This window comes from Pongo abelii, chromosome Y (assembly GCF_028885655.2).
Source record: "Pongo abelii isolate AG06213 chromosome Y, NHGRI_mPonAbe1-v2.0_pri, whole genome shotgun sequence".
NCBI classification, from domain to species: Eukaryota; Metazoa; Chordata; class Mammalia; order Primates; family Hominidae; genus Pongo; species Pongo abelii.
Window position 1 is genome coordinate 46,231,669 of NC_072009.2, and position 18,802 is coordinate 46,250,470.

The following is an 18,802-nucleotide window of genomic DNA, read 5'->3' on the forward strand; positions in this document are numbered from 1 at the left end:
TACACTACCACACAATAATAATGGGAGACTTTAACACTGCACTATCAATATTAGACAGATCAACGAGGCAGAAAGTTAACAAGGATATCCAAGACCTGAACTCAGCTCTGCAACAAACAAACCTAATGACATCTATTGAACTCTCCACCCCAAATCAACAGCATATGCATTCTTCTCAGCACCACATCACACTTATTTAAAATTGACCACATAATAGGAAATAAAGCACTACTAAGCAAATGTAAAAGAACAGAAATCACAACAAACTGTCTCCCAGACCACAGTGCAATCAAATTATAACCGAACATTAAGAAATTCACTCAAAACTACAGAACTACATGGAAACTGAACAACTTGTTCCTGAATGACTGCTGGGTAAGTAAAGAAATGAAGGCAGAAAAACAGATGTTCTTTGAAGTCAATGTGAACAAAAACACAACGTACCATAATTTCTGGACACATTTAAAGCAGTGTGTAGAGGGAAATTTATAGAACTAAAAGCCCACAAGAGACAGCAGAAAAGATCTAAAATTGACAGTCTAACATCACAATGAAAAGAAATAGAGAATCAAGAGTAAACAAATTCAAAAGCTAGCAGAAGGCAAAAGATAAGAAAGATCAGAGCAGAACTGAAAGAGATAGAAAAACAAAAAAACTTTTAAAAAAATCAATGAATCTGGGAACTATTTTTTTTTTTTAAAGATCAACAAAATGGATAGATCCCTAGCAAGACTAATAAGGAAGAAAAGAGAGAAGAATCAAATAGGCATCACACTACCTGACTTCAAACAATACTACAAGGCTACAGTAACCAAAACAGCATGGTACTCATACCAAAACAGAAATATAGACCAATGGAACAGAACAGAGCCCTGAGAAATAACACCACATATCTAAAACAATCTGATCTTTGACAACCTGGGAAAAACAAGAAATGGGGAAAGGATTCCCTATTTAATAAATGGTGCTGGGAAAACTGGCTAGCCATATGGAGAAAGCTGAAACTGGATGTCTTCCTTACACCTTATACAAAAATCAATTCAAGATGGATTAAAGACTTAAACGTTAGACCTAAAACCATAATAACCCTAGAAGAAAACCTAGGCATTACCATTCTGGACATAGGCATGGACAAGGACTTCATGTCTAAAACACCAAAATCAATGGCAACAAAAGCCAAAATTGACCAATGGAATCTAATTAAACTAAAGAGCTTCTGCACAGCAAAAGAAACTACCATCAGAGTGAACAGTCAACCTAAAAAATGGGAGTAAATTTTCACAACCTACTAATCTGACAAAGGGCTAATATCCAGAATCTACAATGAACTCAAACAAATTTACAAGAAGAAAACAAACAACCCCATCAAAAAGTGGGCAAAGGACATGAACAGACACTTCTCAAAAGAAGACATTTATGCAGCCAAAAAACACATGAAAAAATGCTCACCATCAGTGGCCATCAGAGAAATGAATATCAAAACCACAATGAGATACCATCTCACACCAGTTAGAATGGCAATCATTAAAAAGTCAGGAAACAACAGGTGCTGGAGAGGATGTGGAGAAATAGGAACACTTTTACACTGTTGTTGGGACTGTAAACTAATTCAACCTTTGTGGAAGTCAGTGTGGCGATTCCTCAGGGATCTAGAACTAGAAATACTATTTGATCCAGCCATCCCATTACTGAGTATATACCCAAAGGACTATAAATCATGCTGCTATAAAGACACATGCACACGTATGTTTTTTGCAGCATTATTCACAATAGCAAAGACTTGGAACCAACCCAAATGTCCAACAATGATAGACTGGATTAAGAAAATGTGGCACATATACACCACGGAATACTATGCAGCCACAAAAAATGATGAGTTCCTGTCCCTTGTAGAGACATGGATGAAATTGGAAATCATCATTCTCAGTAAACTATTGCAAGGAAAAAAACCAAACACCGCATGTTCTCACTCATAAATGGGAACTGAACAATGAGAACACATGGACACAGGAAGGGGAACATCACACTCCAGGGACTGTTGTTGGGTGGGGGGAGGGTGGAGGGAGAGCATTGAGAGATATACCTAATGCTAGATGATGAGTTAGTGGGTGCAGCGCACCAGCATGGCACATGTATACGTATGTAACTAATCTGCACATTGCGCACATGTACCATAAAACCTAAAGCATAATAATAATAAAATAAAATTAAATAAAAATAAAATACAGGGGATATCACCACCAGTCCCTCAGACGTTCAAACTACCATCAGAGAAAACCATAAACACCTCTATGCAAATAAACTAGTAAATATAGAATAAATGGATAAATTCCTGGACACATACACCCTACAAAAACTAAACCAGGAAGAAGTTGAATCTCCGAATAGACCAAAATCAGGCTCTGAAATTGAGGGAATAATTAATTGCCTACCAACCAAAAAGTATCCAGGACCAGATGGATTCACAGCTGAATTCTACTGGAGGTACAAAGAGGAGCTGGTAGCATTCCTTCTGAAATTATCCTAATCAATAAAAAAGAAGTAATCCTCCCTAACTCATTTTATAAGGTCACCATCATCCCGATACTAAGGCCTGGCAGAGACACAACAACAAAAGATAATTTTAGACCAATAGCTGTGATGAACATCGACGCGAAAATCCTGAGTACAATACCAGTAAACTGAATTCAGCAGCACATCAAAAAGCTTATCCACAACTATCATGTCATTTTCATCCCTGAAATGTAAGTGTGTTTCAACTTATGCAAGTCAATAAATGTAATCTATCACATAAACAGAACCAATGACAAAAGCCACATGATTATCTCAACAGATAGAAAAAAGTCCTCTGACAAAATTCAATAGTGCTTCATGCTAAAAAAACTCTCAATAAACTAGGTATTCATGGAGCGTATCTCAAAATAATGAAAGCTGCTTATCACAAACCCACAGCCAATATCATACTGAGTGGGCAAATACTGGAACCATTCCCTTTGAAAACCAGCACAAAACAAGGATGCCCTCTCTCACCACTCCTATTCAACATAGTGTTGGAAGTTCTGCCCAGGGCAATCAGGCAAGAGAAAGAAATAAAGAGTATTCAATTAGGAATTGAGGAAGTCAAATTGTCCCTGTTTTCTGATGACATGATTGTGTATTGAGAAAACTCCATTGTCTCAGCCCAAAATCTACTTAAGCTGATAAGCAACTTCAGCAAAGTGTCAGGATAAGAAATCAGTGTGCAAAAATCACAAGCATTCCTATACACCAATAACAGAGAGCAAAATCGTGAGTGAATTCCCATTTAAAATTGCTTCAAAGAGAATAAAATACCTAGGAATCCAACTTACAAGGGATGTGAGGGACCTCTTCAGGGAGAACTACAAAACACTGTTTAACAAAATAAAAAAGGACACAAACAAATGGGAGAATGTTCTATGATCATAGATAGGAAGAATCAATATCTTGAAAATGGCCATAGTGTCCAAAGTAATTTATACATGCAATGCCATTCTGATCAAGCTACCAATTACTTTCTTCAGAGAACTGGAAAAAAACTACCTTAAAGTTTATATGGAACCAAAAAAGAAGCCACATTGCCAATACAGTCTTAAGCAAAAACAACAAAGCTGGAGGCATCATGCTACCTGACTGGAAACTATAGTACAAGGCTATGGTAAACAAAACAGCATGGTACTGATACCAAAACAGATATATTGACCAATGGAACAGAAGACAGACCTCAGAGATAACACCACACATCTGTAATCATCTCATTTTTGACATATCTGACAAAAAGAATAAATGGGGAAAGGATTCCTTATTTAGCAAATTGTGCTGGGAAAACTGGTTAGCCATTTGTAGAAAGCTGAAACTGGATCCCTTCCTTACACCTTACATAAAAATTAATTCAAAATGGATTAAACACTTAAATGTTAAACCTAAAACCATAAAAAATCTAGAAGAAAACCTAGGCAATACCATTAAGAACATAGGCATGGTCAAGGACTTCATGACTAAAACACCAAAAGCAATGGCAAGAAAAGTGAAAATAGACAAATAGGATCTAATGAAACTATAGAGCTTCTGCACAGTGAAAGAAACTGCCATCAGAGTAAACAGGAAACCTACAGAATGGGAGAAAATTTGGCAATCTACCCATCCAACAAAGAACTAATATCCAGAATCAACAAAGAACACAAACAAATTTATATGAAAAAAAAGTCATCAAAAGGTGGGCAAAGGATAAGAACAGGCACTTCTCAAAAGATGACATCTATGCAGTCAACAGAAGCAGGGAAAAATGCTCATCATCACTGGTCATCAGAGAAATGCAAATGAAAACCAAAATGAGATACCATCTCATGCCCCTTAGAATGGTGATCATTAAAAAGTCAGATGCTGGAGTAGATGTGGAGAAATTGGAATACTTTTACACTGTTGGTGGGAGTGTAAATTAGTTCAACCACTCTGGAAGACAGTGTGATGATTCCTCAAGGATCTAAAACTAGAATTGCCATTTGATTCACCAATCCCATTACTGCATATACACCCAAAGGATTATAAATCATGCTATTGTAAAGAAACATGCATACGTTTGTTTATTGTGGCACTATTTACAACAGCAAAGACTTGGAAACCAGCCAAATATCCATCAATGATAGACTGTATTAAGAAAATGTGGCACATATACACCATGGAATACTATGCAGCCATAAAAAAGGATGAGATTATGTCTTTTGCAGAGACATGGATGAGCTAGAAACCATCATTCTCAGCAAACTTTCACAAGGACATAAAACCAAACATCACATATTCTCACTCATAGGTGGGAATTGATCAATGAGATCACTTGGACACAGGGCAAGGAAAATCACACTCCAGGGCCTGTCAGGGAGTAGGGGGTAGGGATTTGGGGGAGGATTAGCATTAGGAGAAATACCTCATGTAAATGATGAGTTGATGGGTGCAGCAAACCAACATGGCACACGAATACCTATGTTCAAACCTACATACTGTAGACACGTACCCTAGAACTTAAAGTATAATAAAAATTTAAAAATAAATAAATAAATAAAAATGCATCCTATTATGTTCATTTCATATGTACAACATATGCTATGGGATACATATTGCTATTTCAAAGGCGACTATACTGGAACAAATTAACATATTTCTAATCTCACATAGTTACTGCTATAGTTCGGATATTTGCTTTTACAAACTATGCTGAAATTTGATCCCCAGTGTTGGAGGAGAGGTTGAGTGAGAGATGCTCAGGTCATGGGGGTGGATAGTTTATGAAGAGCTTAGTGTCATTCTTGTGATAAGGAGGGAGATTTTTTTTATTAGCCTTTGAGAACTGATTAAAAAAAAAAGCCTGGCACCACCCTCCCTTCTGTTGCATATGTGTGATTATAAATATTTTTCTTTCTATGCCTGGTTTATTTCACGTAGCATAGTTACCCCCAAGCTCCTCCATGGTGGGGCAAATGGCAAGATCTCATTCTTGCTTAGGGCTAAATAACATTTCTTTGTACTGGACAACAAGGTTGTTTCCATATTTTAGGTACTGTTAATAATGATTCAATGAATATGAGAGTGCAAATATCTCTATGGGGTAGGGATTTCATTTGGTTATATGTCTAAAGGAAGAGTTGTTGAGGCATAAGTAGGTTTATTTTTAATTTTCTGGAAACCTCCATACCAATTTTTATAATTGCTACACATTACCAACAACACTGTACATGAGTTTCATTTTCTATACATCCTAGGCAACCTTTGTGATCTTTTGAGTTTTTAATAATAGCCATCCTGATGTGAGTTATGTAACGTTTCAAAGTACCTTTGATTTCAATTTTTTCTGATGATTAATGATGTTGAATATGTTTTAAATACCTGTTGCCCATTTTTATATGTTCCTTGGAGAAATGTCAATTCAGAGCTTTTGCTCAACTTTCAATATGTTTATTTGTTTTGCTACTATTGAGTTGCACAATGTTGGGGAAAAGAGTCCCACAACACCCCGCAGGTACCTTGAGTCTGGGGCAGACAAAGGAGTTAGAAAGAGAGAGAATAAGCATTTAAAAGGCAGGTCCAGGGCGCCAGAGCATCAGAGGCTTGCTCAAGGCCCAAAGCTGTAAGGCTTCACCTAATTTAGTGGTCTACAAGCTCTTTGTTCTTAGGGTAGACGGGAGGGAGAGGAAGGAATGAGGAAAAGGATTAATCAGTGAAGGTGAACTCGTAAGTCATTGAGTAAGATGTATAGCACTGGTGGTTTCTGTGAATTCCCTTGAGCAAAGGCATGTGGCTAAACTACTTAAGATCTTTAACTTATCAGGACTGAAACGGGTGGGAACAGGTTTCAGGAAGAGCCAAGATGTTTGATTATACTCCACTGCTTCAAGGGAGTGTTATCTCCCTCGGCAACCAGTGGAATGCGCTGTGCGGTTGTGCTCTCAGGGAAAAAGACATGAAGGCAATAAGGAGATTTTCTCCTCAGAAGCCACCCATGGCTCCCCGTGGGTGTCTCACACAGGGAAGATCAAATCAACCGGCACCCCAGAAACTTTCTTTCCCACTTACAATTTCTTCATAAACTTTAGATCTTAACCCATCATCAGATATATAGCTTGAAAACATTTTCCCCAATATTTAGGCTATTGTATTTGGTCGATTGATTCCTTTTTCATTTGATGTACTGTTGCTCATTTGTTTTAGTATATGTGGACTGAATTTTTAATATGCTATTCAAAATAATTATTACCAAAGCCATCGTTCATGAGCTTTTTTCTATGTTCTCTTCTAGGTGTTTTAGAGGTTGCAGTCTTACATTTAGGATTTTTCAACTTATCTTCATTTGATTTTTGTGTATGATGTAAAATGTGGATACAATTTTGTTCTTTTGCATGTGGAAATCTAGTTTTCCCAGCACTATTCATAGAAAACATGATCCCTCTTCTCATTTTACGATTTTGCTGCAGATTTGTAAAACTAATTGACTACATATGCTTGGATGTTCTGTTCTGTTCATTTGGTCATGTTTCTGTGTTCGTGCCAATTTCAAATAAGGTCGTGTGATTCTTCCTACTTTTTTTCTTTCTCAAGAATTGTTTTCACAATTTATGGCTCTCTATATAGCTATACAAGTTTTGTATTTTGTTTTCTATTTCTGTGAAGAATGCCATTGAAATTTTGATGGATCGCATTTCATCTGTCTATTGCTTTTGATGCTATAAATATTTTAACAATATTAACTCTCCCAATCCATAAGCATAGAAAATCTTTCCATTTATTTTTTTTCTTCTTAAAATGCTTTTATCAATGTCTCATAGTTTTCAATGGAGAGATCTTTTACTTTCTGGTTACCTTTTTTTAAAGTATTTAATTTCTTTGATATGCTTATAGTCAGATGAGTTTCTTGAATTCTTTTTCAGTTAGGTAATTATTTGTACAATAATGTTACCAAATTTGTTCATTGGTTCTAACAGTTTCTTAAATAGAATATTTGAACTGTCTTTACATATAGGAGTTTGTCATCTGCAAAGAGAGATAACTTTACTTATTGCTTTATAATTTGGCTGCCTTTTTTTTTTCTCCTCAGATGTTTATGTTCCCTATTTGACTTGTTTCTGTTTTAATTATTATTTTATTCATTGTGCTAATTTTGAAGTTCGTTGTTTTTCCTTCTAGTTTCTTAGATACAATGAGATGTTGCTTATTTGGTATCTTTATTTTTTTAATGTATGCATTTATTGCTGTAATTTTCCATCATAATGCTGCTTCACTGCACACCATAGGTTTAGGTATGTTGTGTTTCCACTATTATTTGTCTCAAGATATTTATGAATTTTTCTTTTTATGTTTCTTTTCATCAATTCATTATTTAGGAGCAATGTTTTAAAAATGTCATGTAGGCTGTGGGGCAGTAGTTCATGCCAGTATTCTCAGAACATTGGGAGGCCGAGGCGGGAAGATCATGAGGTCAGGAGATCGAGACCATCCTGACTAACACGGTGAAATCATGTCTCTCCTAAAAATACAAAAAATTAGCTGGGGGTGGTGGCAGTCGCCTCTATTGCCAGCTACCCAGGAGGCTGGGGAAGGAGTACGGTGTTAACCTGGGAGGCGGAGCTTGCGGTGAGTTGAGATTGTGCCACTGCACTGCATCCTGGGCAACAAAGTGAGACTCTGTCTCAAAAAAAAAAAAAAAAAAAAAAAGTTCATTATTTGCTAGTTTTTTTTGTTGTTGTTGTTGTTTTGTTTTGTTTTTTTTTTTTTTAAGATTTCTCCTCTTACTGATTTTTGGTTTGCTACCATGACAGTCTGAAAAAATATTAAATATGTTTTTAGCCATCTTACTTTGTTAAGACTTGTTTTATGGCCTAGCAGATGGTCTATCTTAGAGAATCCTCCAGGCATGTTACAGCAAAATATATATTTGGCTGCTACAAGATGAAAAGTTCTGTATATGTCTGTGGGTTCATTTAGTTAAAATTAAGTCTGGCATTTTCTTATTAATTTTCTGTCGAGTTTATCTATTCCTTGTATTAATTGAGGTACTGAAATTTCCTACAATTATTTTATTGCCGTTTTCTTCTTCATTTCTATTTATATTTGCTTTAAATATTTAGGTGCTCCAATGTTGAGTGCAGATGTATATATATAATTGTTATAACCTTTTGATGAATTGATTGTTTTATTATTAAATGATGACCTTCTTGGTCTTATGACAGGTTTTGAATTGAAATCTCTTTTATAGATAGGAGTATAGCCACTCCTAATTTTTTATTACCATTTGCATAGCAGTATCTTCTTCTATTCCTTCATTTCCAGCCCTTGTTTGTCCTTAAAGATTAAGTGGGTCTCATGGGTAACATGTAGTTGAATCCCATTTTTAAAATGCATTTGGTCACTCCACATCTTTTAATCACATAATTTAATTCATTTGCATTCAAGATAATTATTGATAAGTAAGTTCTTACTACTGTTATCTTGTTAGTTGTTTCTGATTGAGTCATACATCATTTTTTCCCTTCTTCCTCCCATGTCTGCTTTTAAATGTTTCACATTTAAATATCTTCAGTAGTGATAAGCTTTGACTGCTTTGTTTTTATCATTAGTGTTGCTGCTGTAGTTTTTGATGGTCTTCAAAGGCTCAGAGAAAACATCTTATAGTTAATAATCAACTAGCTTAAGCTGACAACTTTTGTCACATAAAAACTGTAGACATTTATCCTCTGTTCCAATGATGTTTTTGAAATCACAATTTATATCTTTTAATACTGTGTCTTCCTTAAAATCACATTGGTGACAAGTCTTTTGCCGAGTGATTTCATGCTCCTCCATTTTTTTGTTTATTTTCCGTTAGTGCTTTTAGAATTTTCTTTGTTTCTCAACCTTTGAGAGCTTGATTCTTTCTTTTGGCAGCATTTTTATTTTTCCTTACACAATGATGTGTTGCTGAGGCCTAACGTTCTCATATAACAGTAGAAAACAAAAATTTGTTGTCATGTCTTTACAGAATCTAGAATTTCATACAAAAAATCTTACATAAATTAAAAGGATGAATACACTTACAAGTGTAAATGCAAACTGCTTCCAAATCAAGGCAAGTGAGAGCCCACGGTGTTCTGGCAAAAAACATCAGCTAAGAAAGGAAACTGGGTCCTATGGCTTGGACTTTCCAACCGTGACAGACAGGCAGGACAGAAGCAACTAGGTCAGGAGTCCTTGCCAGCCTCTAGAGAAATCCCAGAACACTCAGCCCTGATACATTAATACCCTGCACAGATCAGAGACTGCTGGCCATGCAGACTCACCAAGCCACAGGCTTGTCTTCCACAAGTACATTCTTACCTCAGTCACGAAATGTCCATGCAACGTGCACTAAAGTTTGAACTCAAAGATATGTACACAGTATTAAACAAATACCAAGGGGAACAATTAACTTGAATACAAGGTCAAAATCAGCAACAAGTTCTATGATCCAGTTTTAGTATCAGATACAATCTTCAAGGATAATTTCTTCTCAAAGGCTTATTCCAGTTTCATGAGGCTAGCATGAGGTGTACGCATTTGCCAAGGGCAAATTTGTACTTCTGTATTAACCCATGCAGCAAATACTACACATCTGCTTAGTCCATTTAGAAGCATTTGTGGTGGATGATGGAGGGGCCCAACTCATCATACTCCTGCTTGCTAATCCACATCTGCTGGAAGGTGGACAGTGAGGTCAGGATGGAGCTACCAATCCACACTGAGTACTTGCGCTCTGGGGGTGCAATGATCTTAATCTTCATGATGCTGGGAGCCAGGGCAGTGATCTCCTTCTGCATCCTGTCAGCAATGTCTGGGTACATGGTGGTGCTGCCAGATAGTACCGTGTTGGCATACAGGTCTTTGCGGATGTCCACGTCACACTTCATGATGGAGTTGAAGGTGGTTTCGTGGATGCTGCAAGATTCCATGCCCAGGAAAGAAGGCTGGAACAGCACCTCTGGACACCGGAACCACTCCTTGTCAATGGTGATGACCTGGCCATCGAGCAGTTTGTAGCCCTTCTCCAAAGAAGAGGAGGATATGGCAGTGGCCATCTCCTGCTTGAAGTTCAGGGAGACCTAGCACAGCTTCTCCTTGATGTTGTGCATGATTTCCCACTCGTCTGTGGTGGTGAAGCTGTAGCCTAGCTTGTTGAAGATCTTCATGAGGTACTCAGTCAAGTCCCAGCCAACCAAGTCCAGACACAGGATGGCATGGGGAAGTTAGTAGCTCTCCTAGAAGGGCACTGTGTTGGTGACCCTGTGTCCAGAGTCCATGACAATGCCAGTGGTGCACCCAAAGGCATAGAGGGACAGCACATCTCAGATGGCCACATGGCTTGGGTGTTGAAGGTCTCAAACATAATCTGAGTCATCTTCTCTCTGTTAGCCTTGGGGCTCAGGGGTTCCTTGGTTAGCAGCACTGGCTGCTCTTCTGGGGCCCTATGCAGCTTATTGTAGAAGTGGTGCCAGATCTTCTCCATGTTGTCCCAGTTGGTGATGATGCCATACTTGATGGGGTACTTCAGGGTCAGGATGCTGTGCTTGCTCTGGGCTTTGTTGCCCATGTAGGAGTCCTTTGGGCCCATGTCCACCATCATTCTCTGGTGTCGGGGGCACCCCACGATGGAGGGAAACATGGCTCAGGGAGCGTCATCCCTAGCAAAGCCAGTTTTGCACATGCCAGAGCCATTGTCAATGAGCAGCATGACGATCACTTCTTCTATTGCAATGGGCAGAAGAGTGGGATAGTGGAGCCACAGAACAACAAGGTGAGCAAGCTGGCAGTGGTGACTGGAGCAAGAGTTTTATTCTTGTTTGTTGTGGGGTAGTTTTATGTGGTATTAATCTTTTTTGTTGACTACGATCTTTCTGAACCTACATATTTATATTTCCCTCAAATTTTTGAAAGTTGTTATTATTCACTTGAATATGCTGTATATATGTTCCTTTTGCTGAACTCTTTCACGAATATTGCTAAATCTTAGATTTGCTTATTTAAGGTAATTGTGTATATCTGGTAAATAGTCTTCGTTCTTTTTGATTGTTTTTCTGTTTTGTTCTTTGTGAATTTCTTAATAACCTATGTTAATTTCCTTTTATTTTCTTTTTTCTTTTGCCTTTTTTTTTTTTTTTGGACAAAGCCTCTCTGTGTTGCCCAGGCTGGAGTTCAATGGCACCACACTGACTCCCTGAAACATCAGGGTTTCACTGGTCCAGACTGGTCTTGAACTGCTAACCTCAAGTGATCAACCCATTTCAGCCTCACAAAGTGCTGTGATTACAGGCCTGAGCCTGCACACCTGGTCCTAATAACTCATTTTAGAGCTCACTGATTCTTTATTCTGTTTGATCTGTTCTGCGGTTGAAAGCCTTCTGATTTTTCCACTTCAACCAGTATAGTTCTCAGTTCCGGGACTCTTTATTTTTAAATAATTTCAGTCCATTTTTAAAAGTTTCTTTCAGAAGTGTATCAGTTCCTTTTCCGTGTTGTTTTAGAGATCTGAGTTTCCTGAAAACTGATAACATGAATTCTTGATCCAATAAACACTGATAGCCATCTCATTAATTAGCATTGGTCAATGGTTTATGCTTTGTCCATTTAGGGAGGTTATAATTTCCTGTTTGGTATTATTTCTTGTAGTTATACATCTATATCTTTTTATTGAAGGACTAGTTATTTAGTTTACTGTTTTCTATGTCTTATTTTGCATTTTGAGTTTTCTTTAAGACATAAGTATTGTGGGGTATTGTTTGCTTGATTTTGGCTAGGTCAATACCTCTGTTTTGGCAGTAGATAGTGCCTTAAGCCCAGGTTTAACTCAGCTCTAACAAACTTTGAAACACTGCCAGTCTCCTATCTGAGAGATTTTGAAAGGGATATCCTAAGAGTGTGGGAAGGCTCTCTATAGGTTTGTGATCAAGGAAATTATGCAATATACCTCCTACCTTATGGTAATGCTGTGCAGGCACTCAGGGTTGACATCTTCTGTAACTGAGAAATCCAGGCTGGAGATGTTAGTCCTGGCTTTCTACTTCATGCCTGGTTGTCCTTGGGTTTTTTTTCTTTTGTTTTTGTTTTTCTCTTTTCAGCACTCTCAGGGCTTCCTTGGGTGAGGATAAGAATAAGTCTCCTGCCAGGGAATCCACAGTGATGGGGAATCTTTCCATCCACTTCAACTTTATTTTATTCAGTGTAGTAACCAAGAGTCAGAGGAGTTTTTTTGCTTTTTTCTTTTTTTCCTTTTTTTTAGTGAGTATAGAAGAGTATTTTGTTTTATTTTATTCTATTTTATTTTATTTTATTATACTTTAAGATTTAGGGTACATGTTCACAACGTGCAGGTTAGTTACGTATGTATACATGTGCCATGTTGATGTGCTGCACCCATTAACTCGTCACTTAGCATTAGGTATATCTCCTAATGCTATCCCTCCCTGCTCCCTCCACCACACAACAGCCCTCAGAGTGTGATTTTCCCCTTCCTGTGTCCATGTGTTCTCATTGTTCAATTCCCACCTATGAGTGAGAAATGTGGTGTTTGGTTTCTTGTCCTTGTGATAGTTTGCTGAGAATGTTGATTTCCAATTTCATCCATGTCCCTAAAAAGGACATGAACTCATCATTTTTTATGGCTGCATAGTATTCCAAGGTGTATATAGGCCACATTATTTTAATCCAGTCTATCGTTGTTGGACATTTGGGTTGGTTCCAATTCTTTGCTATGGTGAAAAGTGCCGCAATAAACATATGTGTGCATGTGTCTTTATAGCAGCATGATTTATAGTCCTTTGTGTATGTACACAGTAATGGGATGGCTACCCACAAACAGTGTAAAAGTGTTCCTATTTCTCCACATCCCCTCCAGCACCTGTTGTTTCCTGACATTTTAATGATCGCCATTCTAACTGGTGTGAGATGGCATCTCATTGTGGTTTTGATTTGCATTTCTTTGATGGCCAGTGATGATGAGCATTTTTTCATGTGTTTTTTGGCTGCATAAATGTCTTCTTTTGAGAAGTGTCTGTTCACGTCCTTTGCCCACTTTTTGATGGGGTTGTTTGTTTTTTTCTTGTAAATTAGTTTGAGTTCATTGTAGATTCTGAATATTAGCCTTCTGTCAGACGAGTAGGTTGCAAAAATTTTGTCCCATTTTATAGGTTACCTGTTCACTCTGATGGTAGTTTCTTTTGCTGTGCAGAAGCTCTTTAGTTGTCAATTTTGGCTTTTGTTGCCAATGCTTTTGGTGTTTTAGACATGAAGTCCTTGTCCATGCCTATGTCCTGAATGGTAATGCATTGGTTTTCTTCTAGGGATTTTTATGGTTTTAGGACTAATGTTTAAGTCTTTAATCTCTCTTGAATTAATTTTTGTATAAGGAAGGGATCCAGTTTCAGCTTTCTCCATACGGCTAGCCAGTTTTTCCAGCATCATTTATTTAATAGGGAATCCTTTCCCCATTTCTTGTTTTTCTCAGGTTTGTCAAAGATCAGACAGTTGTAGATATACGGAGTTATTTCTGAGGGCTCTGTTCTCTTCCATTGGTCTATATCTCTGTTTTGGTACCAGTACCATGGTGTTTTGGTTACTGCAGTCTTGTAGTATAGTTTGAAGTCAGGTAGCATGAAGCTCCCAGCTTTGTTCTTTTGGCTTAGTATTGACTTGGTGATTCGGGTTCTTTTTTGGTTCCATATGAACTTTAAAGTAGATTTTTCCAATTCTGTGAAGAAGGTTATTGGTAGTTTGATGGGGATGGAATCAAATCTATAAATTACTTTTGGTAGTATGGTCATTTTCACAATATTGACTCTTCCTTCTCATGAGCATGGAACGTTCTTCCATTTCTTTGTATCCTCTTTCATTTCGTTGAGCAGTGGTTTGTAGTTCTCCTTGAAGAAGTCCTTCACGCCCCAGATTTGGCTCTCTGTTTGTCTGTTATTGGTGTATAAGAATGTTTGTGATATTTTTACATTGATTTTGTATCCTCAGACTGCTGAAATTGTGTATCAGTTTGAGGAGATTTTGGGCTGAGACAATGGGGTTTTCTAGATATACCATCATGTCATCTGCAAAGAGGGACAATTTGACTTCCTCTTTTCCTAATTGAATAATCTTTATTTCCTTCTCCTGTCTAATAGCCCTTGCCAGAACTTCCAACACTATGTTGAATAGAAGTGGTGAGAGAGGGCATCCCTGTCTTGTGTCAGTTTTCAAAGGGAATGCTTCCAGTTTTTGCCCATTCAGTATGATATTGGCTGTGTGTTTGTCATAGATGGCTCTTATTATTTTGAGATACGTCCCATCAGTACCTAATTTATTAAGAGTTTTTAGCATGAAGTGTTGTTAAATTTTGTCAAAGGCCTTTTCTGCATGTATTGAGATTATCATGTCGTTTTTGTCTTTGGTTCTGGTTATATGCTGGATTACGTTTATTGATTTGCTTATATTGAACAAGCCTTGCATCCCAGGGATGAAGCCCACTTGATCATGGTGGATAAGCTTTTTGATATGCTGCTGGATTCTGTTTGCCAGTATTTTATTGAGGATTTTTGCCTCAATGTTCATCAAGGATATTGGTCTAAAAGTCTTTTTTTGTTGTGTCTCTGCCCGGCTTTGGTATCAGGATGATGCTGACCTCATAAAATGAGTTAGGGAAGATTCCTTCTTTTTCTATTGATTGGAATAATTTCAGAAGGAATAGTGCCAGTTCCACCTTTTACCTCTGGTAGAATTCGGCTGTGAATCCATCCGGTCCTGGACTCTTTTTGGTTGGTAAGCTGTTGATTATTGCCACAATTTCTGAGATTGTTATTGGTTTATTCAGGAATTCAACTTCTTCCTGGTTTAGTCTTGGGAAGGTGTATGTGTCAAGGAATTTCTCCATTTCTTCTAGATTTTCTAGTTTATTTGTGTAGGTGTTTGTATTATTCTCTGGTGGTAGGTTGTATTTCTGTGAGATCGGTGGTGATATCCCCTTAATCATTTTTTATTGCGTCTATTTGATTCTTCTCTCTTTTCTTCTTTATTAGTCTTGCTAGCACTCTATCAATTTTGTTGATCCTTTCAAAAAACCAGATCCTGGATACATTAATCTTTCAAGCATCTTTTGTGTCTCTATTTCTTTCAGGTCTGCTCTGATTTTAGTTATTTCTTGCCTTTTGCTAGCTTTTGAATGTGTTTGCTCTTGCTTTTCTAGTTCTTTTAATTGTGATGTTAGGGTGTCAACTTTGGATCTTTCCTGCTTTCTCTTGTGGGCATTTAGTGCTATAAATTTCTCTCTACACACTGCTTTGAATGTGTCCCAGAGATTCTGGTATGTTGTGTCTTTGTTCTCGTTGGTTTCAAAAAACATCTTTATTTCTGCCTTCATTTCTGTATGTACTCAGTAATCATTCAGGAGTAGGTTGGTCAGTTTCCATGTAGTTGAGTTGTTTTGAGTGAGTTTCTTACTCCTGGGTTCTAGTTTGATTGCACTGCGATCTGAGAGACAGTTTGTTATAATTTCTGATCTTTTACATTTGCTGAGGAGAGCTTTATTTCCAACTATGTGGTCAATTTTGGAATAGGTGTGTTGTGGTGCTGAAAAAAATGTATATTCTGTTGATTTCAGGTGGAGAGTTCTGTAGATGTCTATTGGGTCCACTTGGTGCAGAGCTGAGTTCAATTCCTGGGTATCCTTGTTAACTTTCTGTCTCATTAATCTGTCTGATGTTGACAGTGGGATGTTAAATTCTCCCATTATTACTGTGTGGGTGTCTAAGTCTGTTTGTACGTCAAGCAGTACTTGCTTTATGAATCTGGGTGCTCTTGTATTTGGTGCATATATATTTAGAATAGTTAGCTCTTCTTGTTGAATTGATCTCTTTACCATTATGTAATAGTCTTCTTTGTCTTTTTTGATCTTTGTTGGTTTAAAGTCTGTTTTATCAGAGACTAGGATTGCAACCCCTGCCTTTTTTTGTTTTCCATTTGCTTGGTAGATCTTCCACCATCCTTTTATTTTGAGCCTATTTGTGTCTCTGCACATGAGATGGTTTTCCTGAATACAGCACACTGATGGGTCTTGACTCTTCATCCAATTTGCCATTCTGTGTCTTTTAATTGGAGTATTTCATCCATTTACATATAAAGTTCATATTGTTATGTGTGAATTTTATCCTGTCATTATGATGTTAGCTGGTTATTTTGCTTATTAATTCATGCAGTTTCTTCCTAGTCTCGATGCTCTTTACATTTTGGCATGATTTTGCAGCAGCTGGTACCAGTTGAATCTTTCCATGTTTAGTGCTTCCTTCCTTCAGGGGCTCTTTTAGGGCAGGCCTGGTGGTGACAAAATCTCTAAGCATTTTCTTTTCTGTAAAGCATTTTATTTCTCCTTCATTTATGAGGCTTAGTTTGGCTGGATATGAAATTCTGGGTTGAAAATTCTTTTTTTTAAGAATGTTGAATATTGGCTCCCAGTCTCTTCTGGCTTTTAGAGTTTTTACCGAGAGATCCGCTGTTAGTCTTATGGGCTTTCCTTTGTGGGTAACCCGACCTTTCTCTCTGGCTGCCCTTTACATTTTTTCCTTCATTTCCACTTTGGTGAGTCTGACAATTATGTGTCTTGGAGTTGCTCTTCTCGAGGAGTATCTTCGTGGCATTCTCTGTATTTCCTAAATCTGAATGTTGGCCTGCCTTGCTAGATTGGGGAAGTTCTCCTGGATCATATCCTGCAGAGTGTTTTCCAAGTTGGTTCCATTCTCTCTGTCACTTTCAGCTTCACTAATAAGATGTAGATTTGGTCTTTTCACATAGTCCCATATTTCTTGGAGGCTTTGTTCATTTCTTTTTATTCCTTTTTCTCTAAACTTCCCTTCTCACTTCATTTCATTCATTTCATCTTCCTTCACTGATACCCTTTCCTCCAGTTGATTGCATTGGGTTCTGAGGCTTCTGAATTCTTCACATACTTCTCGGGCCTTGGCTTTCAGTTCCACCAGCTCCTTTAAGCACTTCTCTGTATTGGTTATTCTAGTTATACATTCATCTAAATTTATTTCAAAATTTTTAACTTCTTTGCCTTTGGTTTGAATTTCCTCCTGTAGCTCGGAGTAGTTGGATCATCTGAAGCCTTCTTCTCTCAACTCGTCAAAGTCATTCCCCCTCAGCTTTGTTTCGTTACTAGGGAGGAACTGCGTTCCTTTGGAGGAGGAGAGGTGCTCTGCTTTTCAGAGTTTCCAGTTTTTCTGTTCTGTTTTTATGCCATCTTTGTGGTTTTATCTACTTTTGGTCTTTGATGATGGTGATGTACAGATGGGTTTTTGGTGTGGATGTCCTTTCTGTTTGTTAGTTTTCCTTCTAACAGACAGGACCCTCAGCTGCAGGTCTGTTGGAGTTTGCTGGAGTTCCACTCCAGACCCTGTTTGCCTGAGTATCAGCAGAACAGCAGATTTTTGTTAACCATGAATGCTGTCGTCTGATCATTCCACTGGAAGATTTGTCTCAGAAGAGTACTTGGCCTTTTGAGGAGTCAGTCTGCCCCTACTGGGAGGTGCCTCCCAGTTAGACTGCTTGGGGTTCAGGGGTCAAGAACTCTCTTGACGAGGCAGTCTGCCCATTCTCAGATCCCCAGGTACATGCTGGGAGAACCACTGCTCTCTTCAAAGCTGTCAGACAGGGATATTTAAGTCGGCAGAGGTTACTGCTGTCTTTTTGTTTGTCTGTGCCCTGCCCCCAGAGGTGGAGCCTACAAAGGCAGGCAGGCGTCCTTGAGCTGTGCTGAGCTCCACCCTGTTCGAACTTCCTGGCTGCTTTCTTTACCTAAGCAAGCCTGGGCAATGGTGCGTGCCCCTTCCCTAGCTTCGATGCTGCCTTGCAGTTTGATCTCAGTTTGCTGTGCCAGCAATCAGTGAGACTCCATGGGCATAGGACCCTCTGAGCTAGGTGTGGGATATAATCTCCTGGTGCACCATTTTTTAAACCCATCAGAAAAGCGCAATATTAGGCTGTGAGTGACCCTATTTTCCAGGTGCCATCTGTCACCCCTTTCTTTGACTGGGAAAGGGAACTCCCTGACATGTTGCACTTCCTGAGTAAAGCAATGCCTCGCCATGCTTCAGCTAGTGCATGGTGGGCTGCACCCACTGTCCTGCGCCCACTGTCTGGCACTCCCTAGTGAGATGAACCCAGTACCTCAGATGGAAATGGAGAAATCACCCTTCTTCTGTGTCACTCATGCTGGGAGCTGTAGACCAGAGACTTTCCTATTTGTCCATCTTGG

General features: G+C 38.3%; 1 pseudogene; it reads right to left on the minus strand.

Annotated features, from left to right (window-relative positions):
- Positions 1 to 10,145: 10,145 nt before the first annotated feature.
- On the minus strand, positions 10,146 to 11,266 carry LOC129053196 (actin, cytoplasmic 2-like; annotated as a pseudogene).
- Between the last annotated feature and the right edge of the window lie 7,536 nt (positions 11,267 to 18,802).